This window comes from Pelmatolapia mariae, linkage group LG2, assembly GCF_036321145.2.
Source record: "Pelmatolapia mariae isolate MD_Pm_ZW linkage group LG2, Pm_UMD_F_2, whole genome shotgun sequence".
Lineage (NCBI taxonomy): Eukaryota > Metazoa > Chordata > Actinopteri > Cichliformes > Cichlidae > Pelmatolapia > Pelmatolapia mariae.
The window spans coordinates 7,539,186-7,562,424 of record NC_086228.1 but is presented as its reverse complement, the minus strand read 5'-3'; the positions used below and the strand labels follow the sequence as shown (position 1 = coordinate 7,562,424).

The window sequence follows — 23,239 nt, the reverse complement described above, 5'->3', positions numbered from 1 at the left end:
GATAGCTCTTATTATCGTCTCTTGAGGCAGCTGTGCAATGTGATTATCTGCAGAATAAAACAGTGACACACTTTTGTTTGCCAGATTTTCTCTCATCACAAAGTATTACACATTTTGACAGACAATTAGCAGACCTGCCAGAGTTACCATGGGAACAACTTCTTTGAGAGTAGACAGGACAGGAGGGAGTGCTCAGGAGTAACATTTCCCAACAACTAGCCTTTCTGGATCACTTCAGCCCTGAGCAGCTGATGCATGTGTTAAATGTATATATGTGACTCCTATTTGCATAGCACAGCTGCCGTCCCAGGGTAGAGTGAAACAGATGTTCACTTTACTCAGGCTGAAAATGAAATAGAGGGGAAGAGCATTTCATTGGAAATCCCTTATGAATTTAGGGTGGAATCAGAGTGTCCTGCCATCAGATTCCCGAGTGAGGGGATGAACAGGACGACTGTGTGCTGTGCAATGAGAGTACTAAACAGAGATGGGAAAGGAAATTAGAAGAAAAAAAGTTAGTTGAAATGAAGGCAGTGAGATACAGAGAAGAGGAGAATCTACAAGGGATGAAAATATTTGCATGAGCAGAAAAAAATGGACAGCACGCAGTTCAGAAGACAAAAAGGAAAAAGAGATTAGATGACTTATTCAGGACTGTCTAGTTCTCTCCTCCGAGGATCTCTGTGAAAAGCAGCATGTTTGAAGTGTCTGCATACGTGATATTCTGTCTGTCAGTGGGACGTGGAGCAGGAGGTGGTAGAACAGACACAAGGACAGATACACAGCATGAGGAGATGTGACTGCAAGGAGGAAGGAACGGAGTGCTTGAAGTAGAGGAAATGTGACAGAAGAGGGCAGAATATTTATGCTCTCTTCTATATGAGGCCTCAGTAGGCACCAGCAAGGTCGGAGCATGAGAACAGGTTATTAAAAGAGCTAAAGCTTATCTCTTGCATTTGATTAGTAGTAAAAAAAAATCTGGGACAGGATAGCAAAATATAAAAAAGAGCAGGATGGGAAAGGACACAACAAAGGAATGTAATACATGAAAAATAAAAAATATATAGAAACAGGCTCTGAGAAGAGAACAGCTGCCTAAACATTGGTGAGATATTAAAGCTGAGAAGTGGCACCTCCAGAGCTACGTGGATCGCTGGCCTTTTCACGCCATTGTGAGGAGAAAGGACAGGTCCGAGCTTCTGGCTGGCTAATGGGCAAACAGAGGCCTGACAGTTTCTCAGTTTAACAGGACAATCTGGACTCAGTGTGTTGGCTCCCAGGCTCCTTTGTGTGTGTGTGTGTGTGTGTGTGTGTGTGTGTGTGTGTGTGTGTGTGTGTTTGCATTTGGAATATATCCAGCTTTCACCGAACCCCCGGAAAACTCGGCTCATTGGCTAACCTAGCTGTTGCCATGGGAGACAGCCGATTGGGTCTGGGAGAGTAAACAGTAGGACGATGAGAATAGCCAAAGCGAGGGTCAAAGGTCATCAGGGTGGATACATATGAGCAGTGCAGCTACATGCAGAGGAATCACATATATCACAGTGTAAATACTGTAATGAATTCATAGATGTCTTTTATGAGAACATTAATCTCAGGATGTGTGTGTGTGTGTGTGTGTGTGTGTGTGTGTGTGTGTGTGTGTGTGTGTGTGTGTGTGTGTGTGTGTGTGTGTGTGTGTGTTTATGCGTGATATTGCTGAGGTAGCACTGCATGTGTATGCTGTTCATGTTGGCAGGCTTTCATGCAGCATGTGTAAAGATACTGCTCTATTGGTCCCTTTCTATTTGAAAGATTAGTGACCGTTACAGCTCATGTTTATTTATACGGCTGATACATACAGAGATAGCAGGTGAGGGCTGGTAATCTGCACACAAACAGCCATGGGCATTTATTAGCTCACAGTTAGTGTGGCTTCATAAAGGCACAGAAGGAGACTGTCTTTTCTCTTAGTGAGCGCTGTGCTTTAACATATTAAAGGGATTTTGAAAAAAACACAAAAACCAAAAAACAATCACAGTAAGTGAGTTATGACTCAATTTGTACTGATCATGTGTGGCATGTTTGTGTACTGTAGGTGTGTTTCTTTTGCCAGAGCTGCTCCCATCCCCCTCTGAGAACAGTGGAGGAAGGCCATTTCTGTGCTGTTTAAACTGTAAACACATAGGAACTATGCCTAACTTCCTCCATCATAGCAGACATACAGGGCCAATTTAATTTAGAGTACTGAGCAAAGGTCTTGCTTCCAAGGAGCCTGACTTTCTTGTAAATTCTTAAAGTACTCTTGAGTAATAATTTTCCATGATTTCTGAACATCTTTCAAAGTTGGTTCGGAGCTGAATTTCAGCCAATGATGTTGAGGATATTGTCAAAATTGACTGAATAATAAACTGAGAAAATTACCAACAGATACTTTCAATACGATCTGGTTAGCATTTGACTGGGAATGGCTTCATTTTTTAGCATGACAATGATCCCAAACACACTGTCAGTACAATGGATTGGTCTCCCCACAGCCTGGCCCAGATGATCCTGTCACAGAGTTCAGGCTGTGTTGAAGAATAAAGGTGGTTGTACCAAGTATCCACTTTCAAGCTTATTAGAATTGTACAAACTTGTGTGTGTGTTTACCATATTTCCAGTTATGCTTGCACGCTTCAGCAGAAACATGTCAACAGACTTTCGTGCAGTACTGCACTATCAAAGGGAAATTCCAGTGAAATATAACTTGTGTTCCTCATTTGATTATTGCTCTGCTTCTTGCCAGTCTCCACAGTTTTCTGTTATAATAAAGCATAAAAAGCTTATTTCCTAATTTCATAGATGACTGCAAGTGAATGGTATAAACTCGGCCATAGAGCTTTAGCTCTCATTATATCCTTATTTTGGTAAACCTGTTTGGTAGACCATCATGAACCCACAGTTCATGATGATATTTTAGCAATACGGCCGTGTATTTTGGTCTGAACTGCGTAGCTACATTCCTGTATCTCATTATCTCATTACATGATATGAAACTGGAATTTCCTCCCAATTTTAAGATGAGGAAATCTCAAAATAAAAAAATTAAAAAGTTAATGGGTGATTCTGAATTAAAGAACATAACGCTCACATAACACTGTTGCTTTTGTGTCTGAACAGTAGCGCTCACGCACAGTGTTTACCTGCTGCTGTGTTTGGAATTATACTTCATATGCACACCATCTATCTACACAGTGCATGTCATAATCACACACCTCTCATTCTATACTGAACAAAAAGCTTCTGTGTCCTCTCCTGCTTTAACTTCCTCATCCTCGATGGAACAACTGCCGCGTGCTGGCACGAATTTACATTAAATGCTGCAGAAAACAGATTTCTTCATTCACATGATGTTATGGATATTACAGATCAGTTAAGACTTTCTATAATGTGACAACTTGAGTGTTAATGATACTGAACTTTTGCAACAGGTAGCAGATCTTCCTTATCCCCATTGCCTTGCTTATCAACAGCTTCCCTATTATATGTTAGCTAGACATGCAGTTTTCATTGTTATCTCCAAAGCTTGCTTGTTTTCCAAATCTACACATTTTCTACTATGCACTATATGATTTCTAGATAAGCTGACTGGGTAAGCTGTGGCACTAGACTGGATAGCACATATGAGGTCGGTTGAGAGTAACACCAAGATGCGCTGGAGGCATATGCTCTGTCTCACTCCGCTGTCTCCCTCAGTGGGAGGGCCGACGATCGCATACCCAAATGTCTACTTCTGCGTGTGAGTCTGCACACCTACTGCTTTCCAGCCCTGCAGGCACAGACATTTGCTATCTATAGAAACAATCTTTCCTCTTTAATTCAAGCTCAGCAGAGAGTTGTGCTCCAAATATCAATGATAAAGGATTCACGGAGCAATCATTCGCTTCATCCTATGGATAGTTATACAAAGCTTTGTGAAGGATATGGGAGTGTTTTATTATGCACAATAGGAAGCTCAATACTCCATCTGTCACACCTAATTCCCAAAGCATTATGAGTCCTCCCACGAGCAAACATCCATGTATAAATAGGAAGACTCTTATCTCCTAGAAAAGATGTGATTATGAGTGAGGTGGGAGACCATAAAGCGGAGATTTAATAGGCGGAGGCTGTTCTTTTAATGTACCTGCTGCTGCAAAGACCCACATCCATCAGATACTCTTTAAATTCTCTCACACAATGACAGGAAATAGGCTCATTCAAGCTTACGGAGGAGCCACATAAAATCAAATTACTGAATATAATACTCTCCTTTCCATTTTTGTCTCTCTCATTCCTCTCTCCTCCCAAATTCTGCGCTCTCTTATCCACAAAGCCGGCTTTTTTGTGAAGATTTTGAGTTGTGCTTCCCATCGGGAAACGTGTCAGGCAAAACAAGTCATACATTTTTTTGTTTGTGTCACAGAAAAAAAGTCAGAAGTCATTTTTGAAGACAAAAATGAAGAGAAGTGACAAAAAAGGAAGGATTTTTTTTCTGAATCTACTTTTGGAATGAAACCATTCAGTTAAATTGCATAACAGCATGAGGAATGATGAGCCATACCATTAACAAATCAGCAGTGGCAGCAATTTACATTAATATTCGTGCTGGCTTTATCATTACTTAGAGTGTAATGCTTTTTCTCTCTTTTCCTCCTTCTGTCTTGCCCATTTTCACAGATTACATTAAGTCTTGTCATTGGACTGGGAAGCACAGGTGTTACCAATTAAACCAGTGCAACATGCTGAAAACCTGCTTCAGTTTGAGACATGTGGGGCTCAGTCTCAAATTGTCCTCATGTGTGGACATCAGCTCTCTCTCATTAAGTGAATATACACTGGCCAAAAAATTCAAAGGAACACTTTTTAATCAGAGTATAGAAAATTAGTTAAATGTTAAGTTGCAGAGAGGGGTTTGTTAATCCACTTCAGCTGGTTTGGTGTTGTGACATTAACAACAGGTGCACTAGGCTGGAAACAGTGAGACAACACCCAAAACAGGAATGGTTTTACAGGTGCAGGCTAATGACATTTTTCCCTCCACATTTTTTCTGACTGTTTTTATCACTAGTTTTGCATTTGGCTACAGTCAGTGTGTCAGTACTGGTAACATGAGGAGATACCAAAACTCTACAGAGATTGCACAGGTGGTTCAACTCCTCCATGAAGGCACATCAGTATGTGCCACTCCCACAAGGTTTGCTGTGTTTCCCAACACAGTCTTAACAGCATGAAAGATAGATAGATAGATAGATAGATAGCCATCCATAGATAGATGCAATCTGACTTCAAAACCTGCACGTTTTATTTGCAATATTTTTTCTTTAGTCTATAGAGCTTTGCAAAAGATTAGCAGATGCATGAGCTGTGCCGTTGAGGTGTTCCTTGTAATTTATTCAGTGTGGTTTCTGTGCAGACTGTGATTGCTGAAGTAGCTGGAGGTGTTATTTCTACCCGAGTTTCATCTTATTTCCCCAATTTATTTCTTGAAAACATTACCAAGGTCCTGTTACAATTATAGCGAGGTGTCCTCTTTCTTTGGTTTATATAATTGCCTTTTTGTCTTCCATAAGAGGCTTCATTAGAGGAGAGGCAACACCCAGTCTCACCCACACATAATGAGTATTCCCCTGGATCTTATTTGGCCTCTTATACTGGAAATCAATGAGGGCCGAGAGAAAAATTACAGAGGCCTCTTATGCTGATCAGCCAGCAGTTAAAGACGAAATGTGTAGTCATTATTTACCCATTAGATTCACATCGAGACATGCGGGGAGTAAAGGAGGCAACACGCCAGCTCCAGTAGGCTATCACAGACAAAGTGGGAGTAATGATGGGAGGAGAAAACATTTAAATTGGCCTGTCGAAGAGAAAAAGAGAAGAGAGGAGGTAATGGATAGAACAGTGAAGAGGTAAGTATTTATCCGGTCATATCAGAAAGGACCCTCCGTCCCCAGCACCTCTTCTGCTAAGGGAATCTGTGATTTAAATTCAGACAGTGGGATATTCTAAACTGAGATTCATAGCTTTTATTTTGAAGAACACAATTTAAATAGAGCTCATCTCAGTGTATGTGCAGTGTGGTAACGGATTTAGAAGTCTAAAGACGGCTGTGTCATAATGTGATTTGGCCAGTCTCCTATCAATAGTATTTTACAGACAAAGAGAAGCCACACCACCCATACTTCCCCTTCCACTCTCATTCCTCCTTCCTCCCCCAATGCCGGTAGTCATTTCTCAACTATCCATTAACTGCACCAAATAGATGCCTGGAGGAGGAGAGGAAAAGGTCCTCACTCTGTTAAAGAGATTTTCTGAGAGATGGAAGGACACGGAGAGAGGCAGCGAGGGAGAGTTCACTAACAATGAGCGGGCACGGAAGAAAAGGGGAGTGAAGAGCGAGAGAGGATGAAATGGCTTCAAAATGGTAGTTTGGAGAGAAACAGGAGAGGGTGGATGGATGGCATTCAACGTGACATAGAAAGTACCCTGCGACCTACTTCTGCCATCTCATTCATTATGTTCCTCTTGGCCATTTCCCTGTTACTGGTTACCAATTAACTTACCGTTTCCCCTCACATTCACTATGCATGAGATGACACCAGCAGTAAAAGCATATAGCGCTTCACTATCCAAAAGGAGAAATACAGCTATTCTTCTACAGAAGAAAAGCGTGCGAAATATTATGAGGTAGGGGAAGTCCTGCCCATTTTTCTCTGTTAGAAAAAAAATATCTTTTAATATTTTTCTACAGTTAAAAAAGGGGAAGAAACACAACATGTGGGGGATTCTGTCTATAGTTTAAGCTAAGCTGGTCGTGCTGTGCTATTGTACTAAAAAGTTCCTCATGATGTGAACTGAGATAAAGCAACAGAGCTGTTGTTTGTATCCAAAGGCTAGAATTCAATGCATGAACAGCTTATATGAGACACTGATTGGGTGGTAAAGCCTGGAATACATTGACCATCCTAATCAAGTCCAAACTATTTTATTCCAGACCGGGGATGTCAAAGTCGTTTTACATCGTGGACCACATACAGCCTAATTTGATCTTAGGTGGTCCGAACTAGTGAAACTACACGATAAATGTGTAAAATTACAGAAAATGTTTTGGCAGTTAATGCACAGATCATCCTATAATTGTAAAATATTAAGTTTTTCTGTTAGTTTTTTGTTTACTGTAGATTAATTGTTAAAAAAACACATTTATATAGCAGATAGTGGAAAAACAGGAACTTTTTTTGTCAGTTAACTTTTTATGTATTACTTAATAACTTTGATGTAGTATGAATGGCAGTGGCAGGGGTGGGGTGGGGGGGGGTATCAATAGGAAAAGCTTATGAAAATACAGTTAAAAGCTCAAAATCTATGCACTCCTTCACATTTTCCAAAGCTGTCCAATGGTCCATATTGGAGTCTTTGCTGAGCTGATTCTGGCCCCCAGACCTTATGTTTGCCTCCCCTGTTCTACGCTAACTACACCTGGTTTATCATATACCTCTCACTTTCAGCTGAAACACTGAAGTTTGAAGAACACTTTTATTTTATACTTTTATTGAAAAGTATTCTCTCGATTTCACGGGCTTAGGAAGCATTGGACTGCAAACAGGTCTGGAGGTTACAGTTATGGGTTTGAGGTACTGATGAGACATGAAATCTGACTCTAAGTCCACATGGAGTAAAGCATTAATGCCTGTGCAAGAGAAATAAATCTTTTTAGGTATTTTCCAAATATTGGATATCTATAGGGTTTGGTACTGGGAAACAAGGTCAAAAACAAAAGAATAGACCAGTGTGACCTTAAATATGCTCGATCTTTCCTCCCCCTCAATGCATTTTGAAGTCTGTCTTTCCACTGTGGTTTAGAGCAGTATCAGTCAACATCAAACAGTGGTGCTGCTGAGTGTCATGTACTGATTTGTATATATTTTTTAAACTCTGTAAAAGAGACTACTACTAGTGGCAAAGCAGTCACAAAGCACTTTTTTTGACATGAGCAGGGAGTAAAATAGGTCCTTCCTAGTTTAGTCGTTGGTGCTTGTGGTGGAAATGCACTACCTCCAAAAGTTTCTAGTCACTGGGGGAAGTTTCCAGTGGTATAGATGCGGTCTTAGTCTTTCATACTTGTCGCTGTCCTGTTAGGTGCTATTCCACCTGAGATGTTGAGGTCTGATGCTCCTGTGGTTATATGGGACGTAAATACATTAAGAAAAAACTCCTACCCTAAAGCGCAGAGTGAATTTATAGATCTGTCATGCATCAGAAACTGGGCCATAAGCACACCACATCCCACCACAACGCTCTGGTAATCTTTGCAGCTCAATCTGCTGTCGCCCCTTCAGAGGTTAACATTTAATAGTGCCTAGTGAAATTCAGAGCAAGGCTCACTCATAATTTACATACATTTGAATGAACGTGTATCCACAAATGCAGTAGAATAGAGTAAAAACATACTCATCAGACTCCTTGTTAAAAATATGTGCCACAGCTACAGCCTGCAGCATCTGGGTGTTTGAAAAGAGGGCTTTCTGCTGGTGGACGGCCAGTGCTAGACGGTGGAGAATGGCCTCAATCTAGATGTAGATCTGGGTTCAGACTCCAGACACAGGCAGTCTGTCTGCCTTTGTGGCCCCCAGTGCTTTCAGCCTCGTCTGTGCTCTCAGACAGAGGTAATGAATGAGCTAAATGCTTTTAGGTCTCCTTAGTGTTTTGAGCTTTTGTCTAATTCCCCTTCAATAACCTTAAAACATTTCCTCTGGTCAAGCTTGTCTCATTTTGTTATTATTTTATTTTTAAACACATACATTAGGACAAATCAATAATGGAAAATTACAGTGTATTAACACAAAACACTGGGTTGAAGTTCAGGCTCTCAAAGCCATGGTGCTATAATGATGTAAAGTACTTTCAGCAACTGAGAAAGAGGTGGAAACACAGTCTGGCTTATACTGACGCCCGGTGATGGACACTTTGTTTTCTTGTTTTTCTGCCCAGCTGGGATGAGGGCTTAACAGACGTGACAGCATAAACTGAAATAAGGGTAAAACAGGGAAGCAGGTGGGCTTTTTAAATCACCATGAGTTTAGACCTCACAATAACAGATCACGCTTTAAGGGAGGGGAAACAGAAAGATGCTCCTTAAAAAATGAATTCACCTGGTTATTCTCAGTGGAAGAGCGGATGAATTGCTGGGATTGTATTTTCTTCCCCCGTGTGTGCATGTCTGCTCTGCCTGCTCTGTCTTTGTTTGCAGCATATATCCCCCAAATAATCAAATATAATATATATATGTGGAGGCTAAGCTGAAGGATATTGACCAGCTCTGTAACAGGGTCTCCTGGGTCATTGTAAGATAGAAGAAAAATTCATGGCTGACTCGCATGCGTTCATCATCCCTCTCTCTCCCTCTTTTACCCTCCACATTCAGCCTCCTCTTTGTCTGCAAACCTCGCTGCTTCTCCTGTGCACATGTCCTTCCATACGCCCACATCTGAACATTTTTGTTCTTCTTCTTCCTCCCCAGTGGACTTCAACCCCCACACCTCTTCTCTGCCGGAACAACAGTTATTACAACTCTAACTTTCCAGATGAGCAGAGATCAGTATTGACTTCCTATGACTCCATCTTCCTTGCTCGTCTCCCGTGAATTGCTCTGGTATATCATTAATTTGAAATTGAAATTTATGTTCAGTGTTTTGTTCTAGCGTAGAAAGCAGTGTGATGTTCACAGACGGGCGCCAGAAGTCAGGCTTGTGGATTTGGATACAAACCATATGACTTGGCCTGGTGTCCTGTTTTATGATTTAAGTCAGAGATTAGATGCAGATGATCATAAAAGCCTTATTTTTTTAATTTAATAAAGTGAAAATGATAAAATAGACAATGTTATGAAACTGTTGTATGGTTTAGAAGGACAAAAGACTGAGAAACAGGGACAGATGGCAGTTGCAGGAATACGTCTATAAGAGGCTTAATAACACTGACTGTGCCCTTGAAACAGTTATTAAATTAATACATGAAATCCTTTTTTTAGTTGATTCCATAGGTAACACTTTAAATTACAATGTAATTATATTTACTTACAAATACTTGGTCAAATCAAATACACTGAAAATCCATTTAATTACATGGAAATTACAATCCTTATTTGTAGGCTGTATTATAAAGGGCTACCAAGACTTTTGGCCATCATTAAGATATTTGCACATCAAAATTCTTCTGTCTTATCTTGTGATAATGGTTCTTCCTTCACTTTCACAAGATCGTTGCAGCTGATCGTGACACTCCACATCTAATAATCAGGCAGTGTGTGTTTGAAAAACTCCCTGTGACAGAGTCGTTAATGACTTGGAGCTATTTTAATGTACACGTCAGCTTTAACGTGTAGGTTGATTCATCAAGAGTCGCAGAGCCACCTCCATCTACTGCACCCCTCCTGCACTTGCCTATTATCATGCTAATGTTCTGGAATGAGATTAGATCGCTGTCTCACTTTGGTCAGATCAAGCAATCCTATAGTAATACCGTACTAGACAAAGCCGCTGTATTGCTATTGAACTTCAATACACCACTGACAGAGGATAAATGAGGCAGATCCAAGCAGCCAACAGCCTCTTTGGTAATCATCCACATCTTTCAAATGATTTATAACCACTTTGCATTGGGTACTTCTTTATAGATACAACTGATGATTCTTTTTATGGTCTTCTTCAGTGTAGATGAACAACAACAGCGTTTGTAGGGTGAGAATAGAAATCCACGGTTACTCCCTTATTTCCATATCTGGTATTTAAGTCTGACCTCATTAGCCGTTTCTGGGTCCAACCTCCGCTTCAGGTCCCAAAGGCAAACGAACACTGCGGGATCACTGCGAGTTAAAAACTGTCTAAATTCTTTTATCTTTAATAAAATGATCAGTGTGGTTGCTCTACCAGGTGTAACAGTTAAGTTTAACATTCAGGCATCAATGAAAACAGGATTTATGAAGTTTAACAGAGTTAGAAGTTAGCAAGGAGTTAGCTTGCTAGTTTCCATCTAAAGATGATATACTGACTGAGGGATTTCTGAAAAATTAAAACGTACTGCTCTGCTATCACTCCTGACATAAATGAAGACAGAAAACCAAACAGCAGTGACTTTTGTAGGGTTATTAAAGTTGGGCTAGCTGGTATATGATAACGATGTGCTATGTGGTGGCTAGCCACACAGCTATGTTAGCATAATATAAACACAGTGAAGCTGGAGGATGAGCGCTAACCTTTTTCTACTCGATAATAGTTAACGTGAGGGTTCCTGAAGGTCAGGGACAAATGCAATCGCATGGCAGGATGCTGTAAACAGACCAAACTTCAGTCAGGAGAACAACTGAGATAATCCATCCACGATACGAGGTTAGTCATTAATATACTGCTGCATGGGCTGGGCTGTAGTTACATCGTAAGGTTTTAAAAACTGAGCTTTAAAACGAATAGCGGTAATAAAAACTGAGAAAGGCCAACAGTGATCACTGACTGTTTTTAGGGGCTTGTTCATATTAAATAGAACAAGATACAAAACATTAAAACACTTTGGACCCGGAAGCAGGGTTCATACTTCATCACTTCAAGACCGGATTGGATCCACTGCAGTGGATTGATTCAGCACATCTACCTGGGTTTGGAACCGTCATTAGAAGCACACTATCTTGTGTCTCAATGAGACTGGGTTTATGTCTCCTCCCAGTCTTGAACTGGGGATCTTTCACATGTTAGGCAAATGTGTTGACCACAAATGATTCATCTTGTTTAACGCTGCATATTTCCCACCTTACACACACCTACGCGAATATAAAAGGGGATTTTTGCATGCACTGGAGAGACCCTAACACAGGTCTGAGATATAAATAATAAAAAAAGACAACAAGCAAATGATGATGAGACAACATCTTATGATCTCACAGTTAATAGAATAAAGACATAATGTTGCTGATTTAATTTAATCTGACTACAATTATCATTATGCCCATGATGATGTCATCAGTAGTGCTTCTTGGCCTATAGGTTTGGGGAATGTGAAAAGCTTTGTCCTTGAGGGTGCGTGGGTGTGTGCGTGGACGACCATACACCGGAAATGTCAACCTAATGAACTTCAGTCTGATGATGACAAATTGGAGTGGAAACACACCCCTCTGCACAATGAGATTACTTAAGCATTATAAGTGAAGTCACATTTAACGGGCTTGTGAAGGTAATAAGGAAGTCATACAGTCATTTAGACATAATGACATGAAATATGGACATTGTGACATCTCGTGAATACATTCAGGAGCATTATTATGCTTATTTCTCATCTTTGAGTAGAATTATACTCCGAAGTTGGTAGATACTTTTTAAAATAAAATAAATCTAAATGTGCTATACATACAGAAAAGTAAAGAGAATAGCTACAGAGTCCTGCCCTCTCACGTGCAGACTCGTGTTCCTTGTTAAATTATGTGCTTTCACAGCATAATTACAGAATTTGTTCAGAAAATACTGAAAACCTACCAAGTGTAAATATATATTATGTAATAAATCACACACGAGTTGTTGCAATTACTAAAACATTTTGTATTTTTGATTTTAAAAAATTAAATAAATAACTAAAATGCCCTGCTGGGTATGCAGTCTGTTATGTTTTGTCTCAGTTCTCAGGAACTTTGGGTGCCTCAGCAATAATTTCCACAGCGAAACATGTTATATTTATATATTGTGCTGGAAAGAATGAGAACAAAGCCGCTCTCAGTTTTCACTTCTCGCTTCCTCCGTCTGTGACCTGACGTGGTCCTTTCTCTCAGTGGCCAGACTGTGGTCACTTACTGACTCTGTACACAGCTTCTTGCTGTCTGTCTCTCTCTCTCTCTCTCTCTCTGTCTCCCTGATGGAGGAGGAGACCTTCTATCCCAGATCATGCAATGAATCACTCAGAAGCACAATCATCCTAAATCACACACTATAAATCTCTCTCTCTGCCTTTTCACAAACACACAGACACACACAGAGCAGGTTTCTTGTTGAGTTGGTGCAACATGGTGGCTTTCTCCAGTCTATAATAAGTGTCTGCAGCCTCCAGGCCTGCAGAGCTCCCGCCATGCATCACGGAGGAGTACATGTTGTGCTTGTGTGGCTTTGTTTTTGCATTCATAAATAAAGTAACTATTAATAGTTCATGTACTGCCATTGTTCTAATGAATACTTTCAATCTGTTTGCCTGTATTAATGTTATCCCGTGTAGCACTATGTACAGATTCATACTGGTCTTATCTGTCAATTTGTAAAATGAGCCACCCATTTAAGGAGGAATGCTGTTTCCAAGTAGCCTGAATGAGCGTTGTTGTTCATGCAAATTAAAGCCCACTTTTGGGAATTGTTTCATGATTGAGCTGAAAGAGAGGGAGAGCAAGGGAGCAGAGGCTAGTTATCCACTTGCTGATGTGGGGCATTGTGTAGAGGGCAGGAGATAGCAGAGAATTATCTTTCACCCTAGTACAGCGCTACCAGCTGTCTCCCAAGCCCCAGGAATGAAGACAGATAGCAGTGAATGGCTACGATCAGCAGGAGCGGGAATTCATTTGCTACTGTAAGAGAGAGAGAAATGGAAGAGAAAGAGACTGCGTGCGTGTGTGTGTGTGTGTGTGTGTGTGTGTGTGTGTGTGTGTGTGTGTGTGTGTGTGTGTGTGTGTGTGTGTGTGAGTGACGCATGTTGCGGGAACATAAATTTGTTTACACAGTCACAATGTGGGGACCCACTTCCCCTTTCAAAATGAAATGTAAGTCAATATAATGTCCTGTGAAGTGATGAAAATAAAATTTTCTCTGTGTATGTGTGTGTGTATGAGTGTGGGCATATATATGTGTGCATGGTCAAGCTGTAGAGCAGTGATAGAGAGGAGTGAGCCATGCCGTTTTCACAGACCATTTCACCAGTCTCTGTGTGTGCACATCCAGAGCCTCCAGAGACACCTCAAAGATAGAGGCAACACTTCATATGGTTTAAGATACTCAGGATATTAGATGATGCAACAGTAATGACTGTGGGGTTGAAATTGTTGCACTACTGCTGGAAAAGTCATATTAAGTAAGCATTAGCTTGTTTTCCCTTGAAACATATCACTGTTTTTTATTTGGATGTTCTCATCAATACAATGCCGATGACTTCTATGAATACTAGGTGTGTACTTACTTTAGTGGTCCATGAATTTTGAAAGGGTATGTGGTCTCAACCAGCTGAGAAATGAAGATCACAACATCTGACCGTGTCTTCATTTGCAAGTATGATTTGAGATGCTAAAACAGCAAATGATGAGTGTTGATTTCATTTTTAGGGGTCTCATCTGTGTTTATAGGCAATTAATGAGCAAACACCATTTTTAGCATTGCTAGGGATCATACATCAAATGTCACACTTCTCTATCACATCTAGTGATGTCTTGTGTCATTCCCGACAAGTTTGAAAGTCAACATTTGGTGTGACCGGATTTATTCTTCAACACAGTCTGAACTCGCTTGGAATTTCTTTAAGTAGTCTTCAGGAATAGTTCTCCAGGCTTCTTGAAGGACCTTCAATGCTCTTCTTTGAATGTTGGCTTTTGGTTTCTTCTCTGTCAAGATGATCCCAGACTGCTTCAATAATGCTGAAGTCCAGGCTCCGTGGAGACCAATCCATGACTGAAGTGATGCATTTTGTGTTTTTTCTGTCCAGGTTTGCTTTTACTGCATTGGCAGTGCATTTGGGATCATTGTCATGCTGAAAAATGAAGCTGTTGGCAATCAGATGCTTTCCAAACGGTACTGCATGGTGGATCCAAATCTAATGGTATGTTTCTGTTTTACTAATTCCATCAATTTTGACAAGGTCTCTAACACCACTGGCTGAAATGCAGTCCCAAACCATTACACAGCCTGTAGACTTTCATTGTTGTACACTGTAAAATATAACTTGTTGTTTCAACTTAAAAATATGAGGTAAAGGGCTGCCTTAAAATTTTAAGTTAAGTCAAGAAATAGAGTTTGTTCTTATAACACAACCAATTGTTATCTTAATGAAAAATCACATGTTGTCTAAACTTTCATCTTAGTTTAGTTGACTGAGATTTATTAGTCAGTTCAACTCCTTTAATTGTCATCTTTACTTGGGAAAACCCTTTCAGCTAAATTAAAATAATCTATTGTTTAAACTCTTGTCCTAGTTCAGTTGACTTGGGTTTTTTAGTTAATTCAAATACTTTAGTAGTTCTTTTAACTTAGGAATCTATTTTAGCTTAACTAACATAATCTGTTAGCTAAGTTGATTTAAGTTTATTAATTAACTGAGCTCCTTAAGGTAGCTGAGTGAACTTGTAAATCAGTTTCATTTTAATTATCAGAGTTGATTGACTGGATGTAAAGAAAAATGTGTATTAAACATCTTAAGTTTTGTTTTGTTTTTTTTTGGCTTTCTAACATCCATTTCAGCAAAACTACCTGTTAGGTTTATCTTAGATCTCAGGTTTAAATATCTACATTCCTTTAAATTAATTTTCTGTTGTTTACAGAAAAAAAATAAAACCCCACAGATTCCATTAAAGTCTATCTGATCATTTCATACAGAAAGTTTGTTTTAAGAACATGACAAGACAATTACTCATGAGCACCCAACATTCACCATTTATTGTGCCATCTTAGTCATCTGAGAAACAGAAAAATCAGTGACGTAGCTCATCAGGCTCACAATCCATCAAAACTCAAAGGCTGCTCCCTGTGAAACAATAAATTTGAACTTGGTCTTGAGCCCAGTTTGGGTGAAGATGAAATTCTGACCAATACTCTAGGAGCAGTAGTGATTCTTGTGAAGTAACAACATAAAGTCTGCATTAATGTAATGTATCAACGGGACACTTGCTATTTTAGAAAAGTTATTCTTTACATTTACAAAATTTTTAAACTTCATTGTGCTCAGTCACACCTGTTAGCATAAAACTTGAAATATTAAAATAGTACAAAACCTTTGATAAGTGACAGTAAAGATCAGTTTATAACAACTAAGACATCAAACTCTTGTATTTGTCTTCGTTTACAATTGCAACAAATTCCACAGAACCAATATCTCTGAAAATGACTGCATGCTTCTGAAACATTTGATAATATGGATATTTCAGAAACATTAGTTTGAGTCTGCTCAATTGCAAAACAAAGGAAAAACTACTGACTTGCATGAGATAAGCATCTGCAAAGTCCAGCATTATATTGTTGTTCACATAAGTTTCTTAAACCATGAACAAATGAGTAATTGTCTAATCTGGAATGTAAAGTGTAGTCATTTAGTGACATACAAAAGTGAGAATGAGAACTTGCAAGAATAAAAAAACAAACAGTAAAATAAAAACTGTCCTTAACACTAAGGCAATTGTATGCTGTGAGCATACAATTACAGTTCTGCATGGCTTTCTGCAAGAGTCTGTTTCTTAGACCATGCACTAGTGAGATGCACTGCCTTCCACCAATGTTCATTAGGATGTTCTGAATGACTTCAAAGATGTCCTTAAGTTCCTTTGGATAGTCTATGTTGAGGGCAAAAAGAAGGCCCATCAGCATGGAAATGGCACTTGAGACATCCCTCAGATTAGACAGGATTACTGCTGCCTCAAGGACAACCAACACATCGATGTCTTCTTCTTTCACCATCGCAATGCCAACTTTCATCCTCTTAGAAAACGTGTCTTCAATACCTGTCGGCTATAAAAGGGTTCAAAGACAAAAAAAAAAAAAAAAATTACACAATTACAATTACACAATATCCCGTGTGCTTAACAATTCATGTCTTTCCAAAGAAGAGCCATACTGATGCTTTGGATGATGGTGATTGGCTTTGGGTAACACTTATTAGTTGTTAAAGTTCTTTCAGAATGAGATATGCACCCCCATGTTACAAATCCATTTCTTGCTTTAAACAAAGACCATGTTCATAAATAACTGAGCATGTCTTCAATTGCAGAATTCAAACAAAATTTTCAATTTAAATGGTAAATGGCCTGTATTTGTATAGTGCTTTACTAGTCCCCTAAGGACTCCAAAGTGCTTTACACATTCAGTCATTCACACACATGGGTGGATGACTGAATCGTGACTCAAGAGTTGACAGTTCGTCTTATAATTGGAAGGTTGCCGGTTCGAGCCCTGGCTCCGACAGTTTCAGTCGTTGTGTCCTTGGGCAAGACACTTCACCTGTTGCCTACTGGTGGTGGTCAGAGGGCCCGGTGGTGCCAGTGTCCGGCAGCCTCGCCTCTGTCAGTGCGCCCCAGGGTGGCTGTGGCTACAATGTAGCTTGCCATCACCAGTGTGTGAATTTAAATCTACTTATGCTAAATATTGGCTGTGCTCTAAACCAAATCTGGCTGAGAATACATGAAATGTGCAAACTGCAGCTACACTACAGGATCAGATTATGGCTCCATAGACAATGCTTCTTTAATCAGTTTATTGATTAAAGTTTATTTTTTCCCCCTATATTAACAGCATGAAAAAAGAGCATATAGACATGGCTGAACAGGTTGCATAATTGGCACTGAATATCAACATCCACCTTTACCCAGCTGCCCAATGACTCTCGGCCAGTAACCTTTAATTGCTTACCCAGTCTACACAGTCTCTTTTCCAGGGTCCAGGACATTTCACCAAAGTATTGCCCCCCACAGCTGTAGCAGCCACTGCAGCCCCTTAAATATCCTAATATCTCTGCCATTACAATATACAATGTGAGAAATCAAACGTAAAGCTGAAGTGAACAGTACAGCAGCGAAATGTCAAAGACCCTGGTGAAGACATGAATAAACACAAGACACTAATAATATCAATGCTAGCTTGCCAGTTAGTTTCTCTGAAACCCAGACCAAATCCAGTGTCAAAGATCTTGTAATAATACATTTGGTGAGGAAAAAGTACACATGTACTTTTTAATTTAAAATCCACTGTGGTGCTGTCATTATTAAATTTACTAAAAGAAACAATGCTAACCTTCACAGTCTTGAAAGTGTGTGAGGGATCTTCCTTTAGAAAATGAGGTCCTCTGTCCTCTTCCTTTGTGTAGGGCTCTGGTCAAAGAAGTCAAAAAGAAAACAAAAACACTTTTTAAACAGTGTTTATGAAGCATGTAGACAGCTCCAAATTCACAGCTTTTTGATGCATAATTCCATCAATATATGATTATCATTGGAGATTTTGAATCAGGCTTATCAGGACATTCAAGTAGAATATGATATCCAACCTACCACCAATATACATAGATTCTGTAAAAGTTACCACACTAAATGTCCAGTTGTGAAATATGATGACAGACTTTACTTATCAGCTTTCTTTCAATGAGTTCATCAGTTGAACTGGATAACCTAAAACTTAAACAAAGGATTAGATTTCGCAGTTGAACACTTACATCATCTCCGAAGCATCTTATGAGCCTAGTTAGCCTTTCTATGCCGCTCTTGATTTTGTACAGCTCCACGAACCTCTCCATAATGGTCAAGCACAGCAAAAAGGAACCCTTTCAGGTCAATAGATGTAAGACGGGCAAATTCTGCTTCAACCTGAGCAATAGAAGAAGAGGGGTGGAGAGTACAGGCAGAATTAAAAAAAGATTCTTTGAGACCCAAATTTAAGCAAACAGTCATCTGAGGCCCATTAGAGAAAACACAAACACACAAAAGCAAACAAACAAAAAGATGCACTTTACCTGCCGTTCAGCAAACAAGGAAGTTCAGAGAACAATAAGCTCTGTCTTGAAATCTTTTAAAGTAGAATGATTGTGAAAATGACTTATGTGATGTAAAACTTTAGTAAACGTGCGATTAAAAGAACACTGAGTAAAAGGACAAGTAACAGTTTCCTTATTCCTCAGATGTTTACCTTGATGAGCAATACTGTTTTAGTCCAACTGCCTCATTAAAGTTACACAACAGGCTTTTTACATTAAAGCCAGCAAGTCCATTACATACTCCCTTTTTAGATCTGAAATACTGTGCAGATTCTGTGTATATGTAGTGGACAGCAATTTACCCCAAAGAGCGCAAAGTTTGCAAGTCCACCTCATTTAAATGACAAAGTCAAATGTGATCATCTAGACCTGTGAAAATAAATTAATGACAAACTTGCAGTTATGGATGTTATTACAACCACAAGAACCTAAACAGTCTGCTCCATTGCTTTTGTTAATGAATCATTTGTTGGTAACACGTCTGAATATTTAGTTTATGCCACCTGCATGTGATCATCAATAGTGCCATATTACTTCTTAAGAAGTACCCTGACACTACAATCTTTATATCATTTGTTCTACAGAGCTATTAAGTTACAATATAATCTGTGGTGTTTCCAGTATGACAAAATGCACAAATTGTAACTTACCATTTGACTCCACTGACAAAAATAAATCCCCAGCATCAAGTTTGGCTTCACAGACCTAAAATAAGTAAAATAAAAATATATGTTATAATTATATTGTTTTCGCCATTTATTCATGTTTGCTAATTTTCTGACATATAAACAATGTTAGTTTTGTTACAATACAGAGAATGCAGTTTAATTAAAAGGTAAATTATGCAAAAAAAAAAAAACTTCTGCAGTATACCATGCCAAAAATCAGTGTCTCTGATGCCAATTATTTTATCACTACAGCTCGTTTAGTATGGAAACTCACACAATCTAGTCATACTGATCACAAGAGTTCAAAAATAAGTCAAAATAGTGAACTGTTGTTAAGCATAAAGCATTTCAGGGTAACAAATAACTGCACAATATAATTAAAGCAAAAAATAAGCACACTGGAGGACTATCTGATAAAAACTAATATAATGCTGGTTTGTAGACCATATTTTGTCTCTGTCCTCAGTGCACTCTTGCAGCTTAGCATGCAGCAGTTAATAACACCTTAAGTGATTACATAGGGGTAAACAGATGACAACAAGCATCGGAGTCTTGCTAAAAAGGTCTTTTTGAACCCAGCCAGTTATTGGAAATATTGCCGAAATGAACTTCCACCAAAATACAACAGCCTGTGAACTTGAAAGGAATTTACAAGTACAGAGACAATATAAAATAAGCTTTATTAATTAGCTGAGTTAGCTTGCTAATATCGCAACAGTGGTTGAGTGCACAACCTTAAAGCTAGCGGCACAATACTTGTGATTTGCTCAGCGCCACATTAAACCCATAAAAAAGGCCATATGTCAGTTTATTAGGTCAAGTTTGGTCATGACACACAAGCTGGACCTTGTCGGCTAAAGTTACATTAGCTAAAGCAAACATTTCGGTAAAAGAGAAAAACACACGTCATGCCATAAATGCAAAACATGTTCCAACTTTTGTAGCTCTCTTTCCTTATAGTTATAACCAATGTTACTCACCTTGAAAGCATATTCCAAAGAAGACGATTAGAAAACGTCCAAGTAAAGTGAGCATGTCGTTAACCGCCAATTCCCCATGATGCACCTCGGTAGCAGTCACGTGAGGCAGTTTTGAATCCTGCTGTGCTCAACTTACCCGCATTGTCAAGTTCACATAAGTTTCTGATTTAGCTGGACATGAGTTTTCAAGTTAGCTTTTTTTGGTGTAATTGGGACGTTTTTAACTTGTAATTCTATGTTATAACAACAACTTCAGTCATCTATCGTCAAACTGATATAGAATAATATGTTGAAATAACAAACAGCTAGAATTACATTTTACAGTGTACTGGTACTAACCTCCTGACAGTAATTTGAATCAAAAAATTCAAATTTGAATTCATCACTCCATCAGACCTGTTGCGACTGACTCAGTCCAGTTCTTGTGTAATTTGGCGCAACTCAGCCTTTTCTCTGTGTTTACCTTAAGCTTCTTAACAGCTCCCTTCCACTGAGGCCATATTTGATGAGGCTTGGGTGAACAGTACAGGGAACAACTGAAGTCTGGTGCATCTTAAGGTCCTGTGTCAGATCTTTGCTGGAATTTTTTCTTTGACTTTCACAACTTTTCATCTGCTGTAGATAGTGTTTTTAGGGAGGTCACTTCTTTTCTCCTCCATTTTGCCCAGTTTACTCAAACTTTTTAAGGACACGCTGCATACAATACTGCAATATGCCAGGTTTGGCTAATAGCTCTTTGAGAATCACCTTTGTTAGTCATCTTTGGCATTTTTTTATCGACTGAACCAAAGAAATGGGAACAAAAGATGTATTTATGCAATAGCGAGTATGTTTCTATTCCCTAAAAATGGAATCATATGAATTAAAGTGGTTGTTTGCTAAGTTGTCATACCTTGAGTTAGGTGCCTTGTTTATACTTGAATGATTTAAAGGTCATCTTTAAGTGATGACGTGATGAATCCTGCTTCCGGGCCCAAACTACCCTGCGTTTAATAAGACTTTATGTTTTTAACATGTTTCAATGCTTTGTATGTTGTTCTATTTAATCTCAAAAAGCCCCTAAAACAGTCAGTGATCACTGTCGGCCTCTCTCGGTTTTTATTACCACTGTTTATTGTAAAGCTCAGTTTTTAAAACCTTACGATGTAACTACAGCCCAGCCCATGCAGCAGTATATTAATGACTAACCTCGTATTGTGAATGGATTATCTCAGTTTTTCTCCTGACTTAAGTTTGGTCTGTTTACAGCATCCTGCCATGCGATTGCATTTGTCCCTAACCATCGGGAACCCTCACATTAACTGTTATCAAGTGGAAAAAAGTTAGCGCTCATCCACCAGCTTCACTGTTTATATTATGCTAACATAGCTGTGTCGCCAGCGATCACGTAGCACATCGTTATATACCAGCTAGCCAAACTTCAGTAATGCTACAAACATCACTGCTGTTTACTCTCCTGTCTTCATTTACGTCAGGAGTGATAGCAATGCTGTACGTCTTAATTTTTTCAGAAATCTCTCAGTCAGAACATGGTATATTATATTTAGATGGAAACTAGCGAGCTAACTCCCTGCTAACTTCTAACTCTGTTAAATTTAATAAATTCCGTTTTCATGGATGCCCGGATGTTAAACTTAATTGTTACACCTGGTAGAGCAACCACACTGATCATTTTTTTACAGATGAAAGAATTTAGACAGTTTTTAACTCTCAGTGAGCCCGCAGTGATCGTTTGATTTAGGGACCTGCAGCAAAGTTTGTGCCCAGACACGCTTAATGACGTCAAACTTAAAGACCGGATTAAGTGAAAAAACAATTCCTTTAAAAATGATCTCTCACAGACAGTGAAATTTTGAAAGACTGTCAGAAAATCTGGAGAACCTTTGCTCAAGACCACTTAAAAAATGTCAAAAAGGTCAGACTCCTTTGAAGCAAAATATAAGGAGATGAGTGGTGCCTCAAGACTTTTCGACAGTTTTGTAGACAAATGTAATGCAGCCTTATGGCAAATGCTGCAAATGATTCTTAAACATTTCCAATGCAGTTCTTACCTTAAATGTCATGCTGCAACATTTTGTATCATCGTCCTCAGACACAATAATCCGTCTTGTAACTGAAATGTAATGGCATTGGAATTCTAATTAGACTGATTGTGTCAGTACTCTAAGCTCCTTTGTAAATGCAGCCCAGCGCCTTGGCAAAGATTCATATAGGCCATCTGGGCACATGCGAGGTGGAACTAATGCCATGTTTCTTTCAGGCTCTTGCCAAAAGACGATAAATGTTTAAATTTTTATGGTTTTTATGTCATTTTTCTAGAAGAAAAGCACCTTTGCTGCAGCTGCGTTGGTGTGTGACTTGGTGCGCGTGTGTGTATCGATAGGCAGTGAAAGATAAAATGTTTCCCCCATTCCCAGTGGAGTTTAATCCCCATTAAAACAGGAATGACACAGAACAGGAGATTAGGCAGTTATGCAATAATTGGAATGTCAAATAGGGAGATGCCCTTTCCCTACGCTTCCTTCACTTTTTTAACCCGAGGGACGTTTCACAAGGCAGAAATCTGCTGACTCATTAACGAAAGCAAGAGAATACTTCACACTATGAGAGTCTGTGCACGCACATGCTCATGCAAGATCACGCACACACACATTTTCTGCTAGTAATCCCCACAGCTCTGTCTTTCTGAGCCTCAAATCAAACCGAGCAGCCGCTGCAGAGAACACCGCAAAAACAGTTTGGCTCCCAGTTAGCTGTGGAAGTGGTGAACAATCATCAGAAAACCGAGGCGGGAGCATTTGCTGAGAATTTGACACCTTACTTCTAACGCAGGCTCTCCGCGCTCTGGGA

The 23,239-nt window shown here is 39.3% G+C and overlaps 1 long non-coding RNA gene across 1 annotated transcript; it reads right to left on the bottom strand.

Moving 5' to 3' along the window:
* Nucleotides 1-16,287: 16,287 nt before the first annotated feature.
* LOC134635268 (uncharacterized) lies at nt 16,288-19,448 on the bottom strand. The gene is made up of 4 exons (XR_010094948.1): nt 19,392-19,448; nt 18,424-18,574; nt 18,009-18,085; nt 16,288-16,730 (listed from the first exon to the last, which is right to left on the bottom strand). It is a non-coding gene; the product is annotated as an uncharacterized LOC134635268 (long non-coding RNA).
* Nucleotides 19,449-23,239: the final 3,791 nt, after the last annotated feature.